Below are 12656 nucleotides of genomic sequence, written 5' to 3'. Positions count from 1 at the left end.
GTGAGTTTGTGGGCCCCAAGTTAGGTAACTCTCTGGGGGCTCCCCTGGCAGAGGAGACCCTCTTGAGCAGTTCTGTGTCAGGAAAGAGAGATGCATTGGAATTTTTCTGTCTTCAGCTTCTGTTTATTGTTATCTTATCAAAACTTCAGCACACTGTCTGCACCAGACTGCATGCAGGAAAAACAGCACAAAAATGGCTAACAAGGTCTTGTTACAAGGCCTTTTAAGTCTAATCAAAAATTAACCTACCCAATTAAGAAGTGACACCTAAATTATTTTCCTTTCTAACCCAATAACTGACCCCTAAAGACCTGCAATGTGGATTTTTCTATCCAATTGCAAGATACCATCTAAACCCAAGAACAAAGAGGAAGAAGAAGAAAGAAGAAAGGAACTCAAGACAACACCCTATATCCTCCATCTTGAACCCATCTATAACATACTAAAAATTCTAAAACCTAAATTTCTCACCCATGTGATATACTACACTACTCTCTACAATCTCTACAATCTATTTCACACTTTCATGGTTTCTAGTTTACCTTGAGGCTTTGGAAGTTTTCTCCATGAATGAGGGTCAAAGTCAGTGCTCCCCCGGGGGTCAGGACACCCCAGAGCAGACAGAGAAATATTCCCAGTGGCCTGGGTTTCCACAGCTCTCAAATTTTGTGGCCACTGAGGTCAACTCAAACAACAGTGATGGGTAAGGGGAAATGCTTCCGTTCAGCCGCCGGCAGCACATGGACCTTGTGGACTAAGTACTGCATTTTCTATTCACTATTACTGTGGAAGCTGTGGACGCCCAGCCCTAGCAGCAGCAGTGGCTCCATGAGGGGAGGCCAGGGCTGCCCCAGCTGGACACAGCGGGTTCCAGCCGGACACAGCCGGTTCCAGCCGGATCCAACCGCCCTCCGCAAGGTGCAGCTGAGCCACAGCTGGGGCAGGGTCACTGTGGGAGAACAAAGTCAAGAAAGGGCAAAACATGACACAGAAGATTCTGAGGAAAAAGAGGAACAACCCCATGAGCAGCAAGGTGGGAACAGAGGGAGAGAGCAATGCTGCTCCAGGCCCTAGAGCAGAGATTTGCCCCCAGCTTGTAGAGAGGACCACGTTGGAGCAGGTATTCATGTCAGAGTTGTGTTGGTTTTGTCTGAGGTAGGATTCCTTTCCTTCTCAGTGGCTGTGTTTTGGATTTGTGCTGAACACAGGGTGGATAATAGAGATGTTTTTGTTATGGGGGGCTGGGAGGAAACACAGCCAGGACAGGTGACCCAAACGGACCAGAGGGATATTCCAGATTTTACAACATCATGCTCAGTAGATAAAGTAGAGGGAAAAAGGAGGAAAGGGTGGAACATTTGGAGTGATGGCATTTGTCTTCCCAAGTAGCTGTGATGGGGCCCTGCTCTCCTGGAGATGGATGAACACCTGCCTGCTCATGGGAAGCCGTGAATTAGGCATTCTTTGTTTGCATGCCTAGCTTTTTCTTTCCCTCCTAAACTGTCTTTATCTCATCCCACGAATTTTCTAGATATTACTCTTCTGATTCTCTCCCCAGTATTGAAGGGGAGAAGGGCGGGGGGAGTGAGTCTGGCTGCATGATACTTGGTTGTAAGATGAGCTGGAACCACAGCAATAGCCCATAGAGGACCCCCACACTGGCCCAGGTGGATATTTTCCAAAGGAACTGCAGCCCATGGAGAGCCTTTGGTGGAGAAGGTTTATACTTCAAGAATGCAGCCCACAGTGGGGAGGAGCCACATTGCACTACTGAGTATGAGGAGGAATTAAAGGAGTTGGAAATGAAGGGTTGAAGTTGTTCCTGGAAAGAAAGGGTGTATATAGAGAAGGTATTCTATCTTTTTTTTCCTCACTACCTACATTTTTTAATTGACAAGAAATTAAATGAGTTTTTCTTCAAGTTTAATGTTTTTGCCCATGATGGCTGAAGGTAGCTTATCTCATAACTTTTATCTCAACATATATTTTTCATCTTATTTGACTACTCGTCTTTTTGAGGAGAGGGAGTGAGAGCAGCTGAGTAGTGGCCTGCCAGGCTGCCAAGTTCAACCCACCACACACAGCTCACATGAACACTAAATTAACTAATTTCTATTCTAAATAAATAAAATACTTGATCTTTAATTCAAGCATTTTTCAGTTCTTCAGAGCTGACATTCTTGACTGAGCTTTAGCATTGAAGTAGAATTCTTGAGTCAGCATCCTTGCTTATGAAGAGGGTTTTTCTAGTCTGGCAGCTTTGGATGTCATGCAGGTGCCTTTGCAAGACAGTATATGCCATCCCTTTTCAGGAACTATGTCCAAGACATTATCTGGTCTATTTGAGGTCAACCATTTTATCCTCATGAACAGGATAACTCTGTTTAAATGCCAACAAGACTTTTATTTGAATTTACTTAACTCAGCCCTCTTCTGTGGTAAGGAAGTCTGCCAGGATTTTACAGTTCCTTTATAAAATCCAACAGATTTCTTATGTTTCTAAGCATATCTTATGAGTGCACTTGAATTAGAAGGTGGGCTATTTTAAATAATAGTTTATCATCAACATACTTTCTGATAAGTGTGGAGAGTGGGAATTCTCTGAGTACCCTCCTCTTCCATGTATTTCTCCATCAATTCTCACAGCCAGCTGGCCAAGTCAGGTGGCTTTGTTTTGGAGAATGTGGTATCAGCTGATTAAAAACATAGTGGCCAACTTGTGAAAGTACCTTCACAAGATGAATACTCATCTATTTCACCTGTGAATCAACACTCCAAAATCTGTGCAGTGAAGGTATGCATGTCTGAACAAATAAATTAAATTGATTATGTTCAGTCAAATACCGACTTCTATTTAAATCTCCCTTATAACAAATCTACTTTTTATGCTTATGTTTCTATGAAGTGCTTCCTCATATCCAAAACAAGACAAATTCCTGCTGGGCAATACTGTATCTGCTGCCAGGAGTCTGTGAGATCTCTTAGAAAGTGGAAGAAATTACTACAGTTTTATTAAAAACAAGCAGACAAACAAACCATAGCATTGCACTGGGAAGATATTGTAGTGCTTACATCATTGTTTATTTTGCACTCTGCTGTCCCCAGGGAAAGTACGTACGGAATGGACGTCATTGGTGCAGATGCTCAGCAGGTACTTCCGGATATAATTAGGAATAGACTGTTCTCCAATACTCTTTTTAATGAATTACCGGGTGTATTTTTGATACGAGACTAATTTTTTTATAAACTCTTCTATTTTGTAAGACTTTTCTTACAATTTTATTTTTATTTTGGAAGAGTTGTCCAAATTGCTTTTCTTTACCATGTTTTTGCTAAGTTTTTATAACTGCTGTGTATTAGATAGCATTCTTTTGTGATTAATTCTGTGGATTTTTACTAACTTACTATGTTGTTTATTCTTCTGCTTAAAAAAAAAAAAAGAATTTATTCCCTGAATATAAATATTAACTCTGAAAATAGATGATGAATATTTGCCATTATACCATGTGTTATGATTAATTTATTCAATTGCTCCTGTGTTTTTTTCTGACCACTACACATTATTTTTTTATTCCAAATCTACATATTTGTTAATATTGTCATTTCTCATTTTCAAAATTTATTGGGGAAGGTATTTTTCTATTTACTGACTTTGAGACTAATATTAAATTACTGATTAATCCTGACTTTGTTATGTATTTAAAAATAATTCTGTATTTACCCAGACAAATATATGAAGAATTCTTTACAGCATAACAAACACTCTCCTGCTGGAAGAATAATAAGAAATAAGTAACTCCCATACTGCCAGGGAAATGGTGATGATTGAAGAGTAGGCCATTTTATTGACGGTCAGGAAAATACTGATCTGGCTCTAGTGTTGGGACCAGTTGGATTCAGCACTATTTTAAGAAAAATATTGTTGTGAAAGTTTTTATTGTAGAATCTATAATCTATAGCCACAACCTCTAAAAATTATATAAGGCTGCTTTAGTTCTTTTTTTTCTATGCTATATATTTTAGTGGCAAAATCTGTTAAAGCACATCTTGGCTGGACTTGTTTACAGTTACGTCATCCAGGTTATGACTGCTCAGATATTTCATTCACTACTTTTGACCACTTATGAAACTGATTCTGTCTTTGGGTTTAGAGAGAGCATGATAGAATATTTTCCCTGATCAATTATATCCATTTTTAAGTAGGCTTGTTTAGTTCTATCTCTTTGTATGTATCTTTATGCTTGGTCACATCTATATGAAGTTCACCTATGCTATATTTAGCATATTGACCTGTATAAAGACAGCTATTTCCTTGAATAAACTGACCAGACATTTTGAATGTGACAACAGATTAAAAATAATTGTGAACAGTGTTTTCAGTAACGGAAGACTTGAAGTTATGTTGTTAGAAATTACTGGCACTTAAAAAGAAATATGTAGCCATTTCCCACTGGATTTGTTTCCATAGCGATGAGAAGGTTATGGTGTAAGCAACTCTGTGTCTACTTCAGATTTGGGGTTTCATCAAATTCCTAAAAACACCTTTTGGACCTGGGATTATTCTAACTATGTATAGCAGCACAATCTATGATCATTATTTCTTTGAAGACTGATACAGGAGAGAAATTTATTTTAATAATTTTTGATACCTAAAATTTTAATTAATTTAAAAATTGTTTCCAAGTCTAAAGCAATAATATTAAACTCCTTTTATATTCAATAGAAAAGAACACCTACTTCCAGAGAAGTTCATCTTCTCATAGAGTAAACATGTATATTTTATTCAAGATATAGGGCTTGTTTTCAGTGCTAAGTTACTCTGGGGTGTTTGCATTACCACTTATCTGGCATATGGGGACACATGGGATTCTGTAGCTTGAAGTAAGTGATAAATTGCACTGGAGACAAGTGTACAATTTGGTGTAGCTTGAGCATTGTTCTGATGTGTGGTTACTCTTGCTTAACCTAAGTTGTCTCAAGAAAAGTTGACCTGTCCATACATAACTTAAGTCACACATTGTGAAGAAAAAATCCCAGGAACATAATTAACTCTGATCATTAATTTTCTTTCATCTGAAGACTGACCTTGAGCTGAACCTGAGATCTTCTCATGCACTACTTTACAGTGCTTAGGCACTCAAAATATTTTGGCAGCCTAACCGCATAAGAGCAAAACAGTGAGTAATGATTTGGGAGCCATGAGAAGATGCTAAATTACCATCTGATGGTCTACCCATGGACACAATCAGCTACTTGACTGAGCCCCACTGGCATATAGCAGTGAGCCATAGTCTGAGCTGTTCCCAATTTCACACCAGTGCCCTATTCCACATCTTATGCACCCTGTTCATGAGAGGAATTTGTTCAAAACCCCATGCATGGGGGTTTTGCAATGCTGCAACACACTGCAATGAGATGAGAGTTTGAGACTGGGAAAATTGTGGGCTTTGCATGAAAGACAGCAGGTGTTACTACTTTGAATAAATTCGTTTAGTGTCACTAAACCTGTGAAATTTGGTTGGGGTTTTTTTCTTCTCTTTAGGAGCACAGGCAAGAGTGCCTTGGGCATTCATTGTGTGCTTTTACAGAGTTTCCTTCAGTCCAAATCATAAGCAAGAGAGCTTGTATTCCCTGTGCTAGAATTCCCTATGGGTTTTCTGTATATTTTGTAAAAATGCTAACCTTTCACATCCAAGGATAACATTTCTGCAGTATTTTCCCACAGAATTCAATCAGTAAATAAGTTCCATCTTTCTGATTTGTTATGCTAACACTGTTTGAGTTGCAAGCCATTAAAAGCTTGCTTAGCAACTCCGTTTCTTTAAGGAATCCCACAGTCTGGAACTTACACCACATCAGACTCTTACCATATGTTTTGTTTGGGGTTTTTAAAGAGATGTGTAAGGTTCTCCTTACACCTATTCTTGAAGGTGCAGAAAGCTCCCTAATTAGCACTATCAACTGGGTGTGAAAGCCCTGATCACAGCCCCACATTTAAACCAGAGTTGTTTCTCTAATTGTTTCTGATTATCTCCATATATGGGCAGTGGTTTTTCTGTGATGTGAGCACCAACACATGAAATTAACAATGAACTGTCAATGTCTATTTATAGACAATTATCCAAATACATTTTTCTGATGTTTCAGACTAATAACTCTCTTCAAATTATGCTATAGCTTCTTGTATCTTTCCCTCATAAGCATGTTTTCCTTAGTTGGTTTTTGTACACAGTGTCTAAAAAGCTTCTGAGAAGTCTACCAATATTCCTTCCTTCCAAAGTGACTTTGATGTTCAATTTTTAATCAGCTTAATTTTCCACAAAGTTTTGCAGAGGTGTACTGCAAAAGCATGTATCACATTATTCAAACAACCCACTTGTGTCTGAATAAAAGGAATCTTTCTCTAATACATCAGTTTCAGAACATACAGAAACTGTTTAGACAAGATTTAAAAACTGGAGGGTGCCAAAGAAAGCTATGGGCATGACCACTGAATTAAAAAATGTATCTCCTAGCAAAAGAATTAAAAATTTTGGCTTGGTTAGCTTACTAAAAGCAATGATACAGTATAAGTTTCCCTCAGACATTTCAGAATGACTATACAAGGAGCAGAAATGTTGTGGTGGAGGGCATTCCAGTATAACATGGAGAAACGGTACAAATACCAGACACAACTCCCAAAGTTCATGAAGTCAAACTATAGCAGAAATAACCAATCAAACTCGTAATTTGGATAAGAATTATTCCAGCTTCTTTTCTCTGGTAATATTCAGACCTTCTTTTTCTTGACACATAGAAAACTTACTGGGTATTTTTCCTTCTCTGAAGGATTAGTTTGAAAGAAAGAATAGCTCCATGTTTTTTTCTACCTACTTCCTTATTTTGTTGTTTTGGGGGTGGGCTTTTTATTTGGTTTTAGATTTTTGGCCTTAAGCCTCATAACACAGCAAGTTTTCAAAAGTATTTTTTCCAGAATACATCAAGAGACTCTCATTCTGTGTTGTGAATATTAGAATTTGATTGATTGAAAATCTAAAATTTGTTCTAAACAAACAAAACAGTTTTGGGCTGGGAAGATTTTTTTTTTCCTTCTGCGTCCTGCTAAAGTCTACACAGAAGGAAACGTGTGCCATCTATTTATATTTTCTTTGTTTGTTTGGAAGATTTGTACTTCACAGTTGTTAGCAGCCAGTTTGCCATGGTCCTTTGCCTGAACCTCAGCAGTGGAAGACAGGGGCAGAAAAAAAGGCTCATAAGCACCCTGATATTGAGATTGATAGATTGTCATTGCAAATTTGCCTTCTCTATGTGTAGATTTGTCTCAAGCAACAAAGAGCCCACTTGAATGCCAATTCATTGCATTGCATTTTATGTCTCAGTTTCACTACAAAATTCATACTTCTTTTTAGTTTGACAGCTAAACTGAGCAGGAAATGAAATAGATGACTGCCAGGACATTCAATTGTTCATACCATGGACTGGAACAGCAAGAATGACAGAAGGGAATTCCAGCAAGTCAACTGTTCAATTGCACAACTGGGACCCGTTTGGCAACCAGTCTTAATCACTACCCTTACTCTCCCAGTCACACCAAAGAACTGCTCAGTTTACAGTCTAATTCCTATCACACATTCAGCAGCCCATCCTACTTTAGGGTTTTCTTTCACCTGGCTATATAACCTTACAATATTTCTGAAAAGTCCCATGTTGTGAAAAAAAAGTGCTACCCAACATAAATCCCATCAGATCAGTGATTATGTTCCTTCTGATAAACCAAGACCGTGTGACAATAAAAAGTCCGACAATCTCTTGTGGATATTCTCAGGTATGTGTTCCAGGGTTTTATTCTTTCTATTCCACTGGGATGTGAACAGGAAAAAAGGGATGCACTTTCTGCACTGCCCAAATGTCAGAGACAAATACCTTCCCAAACAAAAAACATCCACCATAAAACCAAAAAATCCCCAAGAAATATTGTAACAGTAGGATTGGGCTGAAGCAGAAGTAAAGGGATAAAGAAGGCTAGTGAAAAGATATAGAAGGCATTTGAAAGTTGAGGGAGCTGATTTGGCACCCTTCTTGTGGCAAAACAAAAGGAAAGTTTTAAAAGTTAAAAAGGAATCATGTTACTGGGAAACGAGAAGGAAGATAAAGAAGGAAATTTCCCACAGACAAATAACTGTAAGCAAAAAATTAAAGAATAATAGAAGGCAAAGGGGGTAAAAGGTCAATGAATAGGCAGGGCAAAAAGAAATGGTAAAGGAGAAATATACAGGGAAATGAGGCAGCATATTTCAGTTTTTCATGTTATATGTATTCCTGTCACTTCGAACAACTGGGAGATAAATGTAAATTTCAATGACTGAATAGATTGAGCAAAACTAGACCACAAGTGTGCTTAAAACAAGAATTACCACTGATAAATGCAGGAAATACTTCAAAGGTGTCAATGTCTCTTTTCTAGATTATTTTCTGCAAACAGAAGTTGAAACAGGTAAATAAGTAAAGGATAATTATTGTCATTTTCAGGCTGTTACCTGAAATTAAATCCACCTGCAAGCTACACCTGGTCAAATAGCTCTTTCTTATTAATATTTGTTCAAAGGTTAGCTCCTGTAGCAGATGAACTTGTGATGAGCTTGTCAGGAACCTTTTTATTTCTAAGGACTTTTTGAATGTCCTCAACAAACACTTCACAGCTTTCTGTTTGCCATTGGATACCTGTGCTGGGTGAACAATCATCAGAAAAAATTTGACATATATGAAGATGTTATTTGGAGGTGTGACCTAACCCACCTGATATAAGCATTTTATTTGTGCCTGGTTTTGGGTACTGAGGGAACTGGTCCTGCCATCTGGCAGTCACAGGTGAAGGGCTTTGGGGATCTCCAGAGGGCAGTGCTGGACACTGCAGTTTGGTCACTACGGGTCTGTCAATGAAGATGGGATTTTCATGAGGCATCGGCAGCTTTAAGTGCCTAAATCCCATTCACTTGTTGTTGTTATTAAGAATACAACCACACATATAAAAAATAAAACCGATTTTATATTTGGATGTTTCCACTCTGTTCTCTTTCAGATTTACTCACTGCATAGTTTCTGATGACTAAGTCTTTAAGAAAATCTCCAAGCCGTTCTTTTCTAAAATTATTTTTTTGGAGGATATGCTTGTATGGTGTTTTACTTTCATAATTCTCACAAAATAAGGATTTCCTAATTTAAGGTGTAGGTATTTTTAAACTTGTTGAGGTAAAATATGTAAAAGCTGCATAGATACAATCATTTTGGGAGGATACAGATTGATATTATAATGACTGAGAATTGCTTATTTTAACTGCTTATAAATAATCTCTGGGGTCTACATCTCCTTTATGTTAAAATGCAAAATATTACATGGAAGAAAGCAAAAAATTTATAACTGACAAGTTTTCTAAGTCCTTTGTTACTTAAATAAAGAACACAAAAATCCAAGAACAAACTTAAAATCCCCTAGTAATCTTACACAGATAAATGCTTCCTTTCTAGGCCTCTGTATTGCTGAAAATTTGGAATAGGTACAAGATAAATAGATAATAAAGAATTGTATATTCATTTGGAATCTTGATTGAGATCAGCACAGTTACACATGAACAATTGAAATCTCATCAGCCAAAGGGTTTCTAAATTTCACAGGGTCAGGACTGTTTAGGCCTGCTGAAGATATAAGTTGATGACACCATCTATCACAGCATAAGAGAGCTGTGCGAAAAATTGGAGAAGATTCTGCCCCTCTGCATTGCTCTTCTGAGACCGCACCTGCAGTGCTGCATCCAGGTCTGGGTACTCCAGCACAGGAAGGACACGGACCTGTTAGAGTGAGTCCAGAGAAGGCCACAAAGATGATCAGAGGGATGGAGCACCTCTGCTGTGAGGAAAGGCTGAGAGAATTGAAATAGTTCAGCCGGGAAAAGAGAAGACTTCAGGCTGACCTAATTGTGACATTACAGTACCTAAAGTGAACCTACAGGAAAGGTGGAGAGAGACTATACAAGTGCATGTAGAGACATGACAAGGGGGAATGGCTTCAAAGCGAAAGAGGGTAGGTTTAGATTAGATATTAGGAAGAAATTCTTTATTGTGCAGGTGGTGAGGTACTGAAACAGGTTGCCCAGAGAAGCTGTGGATGCCCTAGACGTTGGATGGGCTCTGAGCCCACCCATCCCAACCATCTTTGAACCCATTGGATGGGTTCAAAGCCAGGTTGGATGGGCTCTGAGCAAACTGGTCTAATGAAAGACTCTCTACCCTGCTCATGGTAGAGAGATTGGAACTTGATGATCTTCAAGGTCCCTTCCAATTCAAGCCATTCTATGATTTTATGATTCTATGATTATATTTTCATAACACATGATTACAAATTAAAATCTCTGACTTACTTTTATGACATATTTCTGAATAGCATTGGGATTGAAGAAAGCCTTACATCTTAGAGCAGTTGAATTTTTGTTTTTTCATTTTCCAGATTAGATAAAAAATTGGCATAGGGCAAAAAGAGTGTTGTAAAAATAAATCTGAAGGAACAAGTAATTCACTGAAAAGTCTCTATGTAACACCCTGTTTTAACTTTGTGAAGTGGCTTCAGCTACCAGTCAAACACCCACCCATCCCCTTGCTCAGTCCCCTTTCCTGAGGGCCAGGATGAAAACAGAATGAAGGCAAGAAGACTCATGGATGAAGATAGTGATATTTTAATAAGGAAAGTAAAATGAGTGTGCGCAAGCTGAGGAAAAAAGAAGAATTAATTCACTCCTTACCTTTGGTAGGTGCCCAGGCCTATACTGTAGAGCAGAGCTTCACACCTGTAATATATATTTGAGAATGCAAATGTCATTACCAGGAGCACGTTTCCCCCCCCATTCCAGAGCTTGACACCATACATTGTAGACAATCCCTTTGGTCAGTTGGTATCGAGTGTCCCAGCTGTGTTCCCCTACCAACCCTTGCCAGCCAATCTGTCACATTAGCAGTCACACAACAGAAGGCTGGTAAATAGCCCAAGGTTTTTTTTGCATGAAAGTATCTCCATCAGGAATCTTACAGTTTTCATAATCTGTTATGAGCCATGACTTGAATAGCTGCAGACTACATGAGAACATGTGTGTTGCATTTAGGCAGCCTTCTGTGAGTTGCTGCTGAAGAAAATAATCCAGTGGGACCTTGAAAATATCTGTCTCTCTTTAGAAACAGGGCTAAAAGGGACTGCTTGGAGAGTGATGGCTTTAAGATTTTTGAGAGAAGCTTTACTCCTCCACATCATGACTTTTATTTTCATTAGGCTGAATAATGTGACTTTTGCCCTAAGGAGAAATCCAGATTTCATATTTTTGAGAGCAGATTGACAGTTATTTAGGTATCTAGTGTAATTTTAGAATATTGTTAAGTTTTTTCACACACACAGAGTTCACAGAAACCTTTCCAAATGACAAAAATGGCCCCAGATCTAGAGTATTTCTGGTCATTTTGCTTTGAGAAAATATGTTTTGTTTTGGTGATTTTTTTTTTGTTTGTTTTGTTTTGTTTTTTTGTCAGTAGCACAGAGAATTATGCATTTAGAATTAACCAAAATGTGGGATGTTACACAAGTTTCAAGTTTCAGCAATACAGTGTGGGATGGCAGCAGTGAATCCCACTCTGAGAAAGGTATGAGCTTTCATAAATGCTAGCTACTGTTAGCAATTCAAAACCTGACATGGAAGTTATCTCTTCATTCCTCAGCCTAGGTTTATGACTTAAAACATCACACATTTCATTAACATTGTGGATTTATTCACTCCCTGGCTGCAATTGTCAGAATATAATTAAGTAAATAAATGTTCAAGGCAGCAAATATATCCTTGTCCTTCCTCCTCTCCCACATTCTCTATGCTCTAAAATAACTCAGGTTTTCACTTTTTTCTTTCCTTCTATTTATTAAATCATCTTACCCTGAGATTAGCTCAGTTGGTAAAGCATTGTGCTAAGGACAGCAAGGTTGTGTGTTTGATCTCCATATGGGTCACTCATTTAAGATTTGGACTTAATGATCCTTGTGGGTACCTGCCAACTCAGAATATTCTGTAATCTCTCCTTTTTTCATTCTCATCTGAGTAAAAGAATATTTAGAGAAAAAAAATTATAGGCCTTCTAAGTCAGGTTACTTTGCAGAAGAGGAATACAGTACATTATCCTGATGAAATTCTATGAAGTTCTAATATTTCTTGAAAGTAGACACTCACCTGATAGGAGCCTTATGAGACGAGATAGAAAACAGCTAAAGAAAAAAGAACCAGTAGAGGCAGCTGCACAATCTATGCAAAAGCTTTTATAAACCACTGTTGCTGCTTGGGGAGGAGTTGGATGTGAAATGGGATTAAGGAATGTGCCTTTCATCTTCCACTCCACAAATGTCCTCATCTCATCCCTTCAATCATTTTCAGTATTATTAATTTGCCATAAGCTGTTTAAACATTTAACTACTTGATCACCCCAAATCATGTCACACTCAGTCACTTTTATTATTGTTGTACAAGAACTGAGAAAAGATGTATCTGTAAAATGAAATTCACTGTCTTTGAGTCTTGACTCCAGCCTGCATAATCAGTATTTGCAGGGTCTGCTGAACATGATAGTTCTGGAAA

The 12656-nt window shown here is 38.1% G+C and overlaps 1 long non-coding RNA gene across 1 annotated transcript in view; it reads right to left on the bottom strand.

The window, feature by feature from the left end:
• Positions 1-11117, bottom strand: part of LOC140683573 (uncharacterized) — a 37193-nt gene extending 26076 nt beyond the window's left edge. The window contains exon 1 of the long non-coding RNA XR_012054741.1: positions 10794-11117. This is a non-coding gene — a long non-coding RNA (uncharacterized lncRNA). The remainder of the gene's footprint in view (positions 1-10793) is intronic.
• Positions 11118-12656: the final 1539 nt, after the last annotated feature.

Source organism: Taeniopygia guttata, chromosome 3, assembly GCF_048771995.1.
Source record: "Taeniopygia guttata chromosome 3, bTaeGut7.mat, whole genome shotgun sequence".
Taxonomy (NCBI): domain Eukaryota; kingdom Metazoa; phylum Chordata; class Aves; order Passeriformes; family Estrildidae; genus Taeniopygia; species Taeniopygia guttata.
The sequence above is the reverse complement of the archived record's forward strand: the minus strand, read 5'-3'. Positions and strand labels throughout refer to the sequence as shown.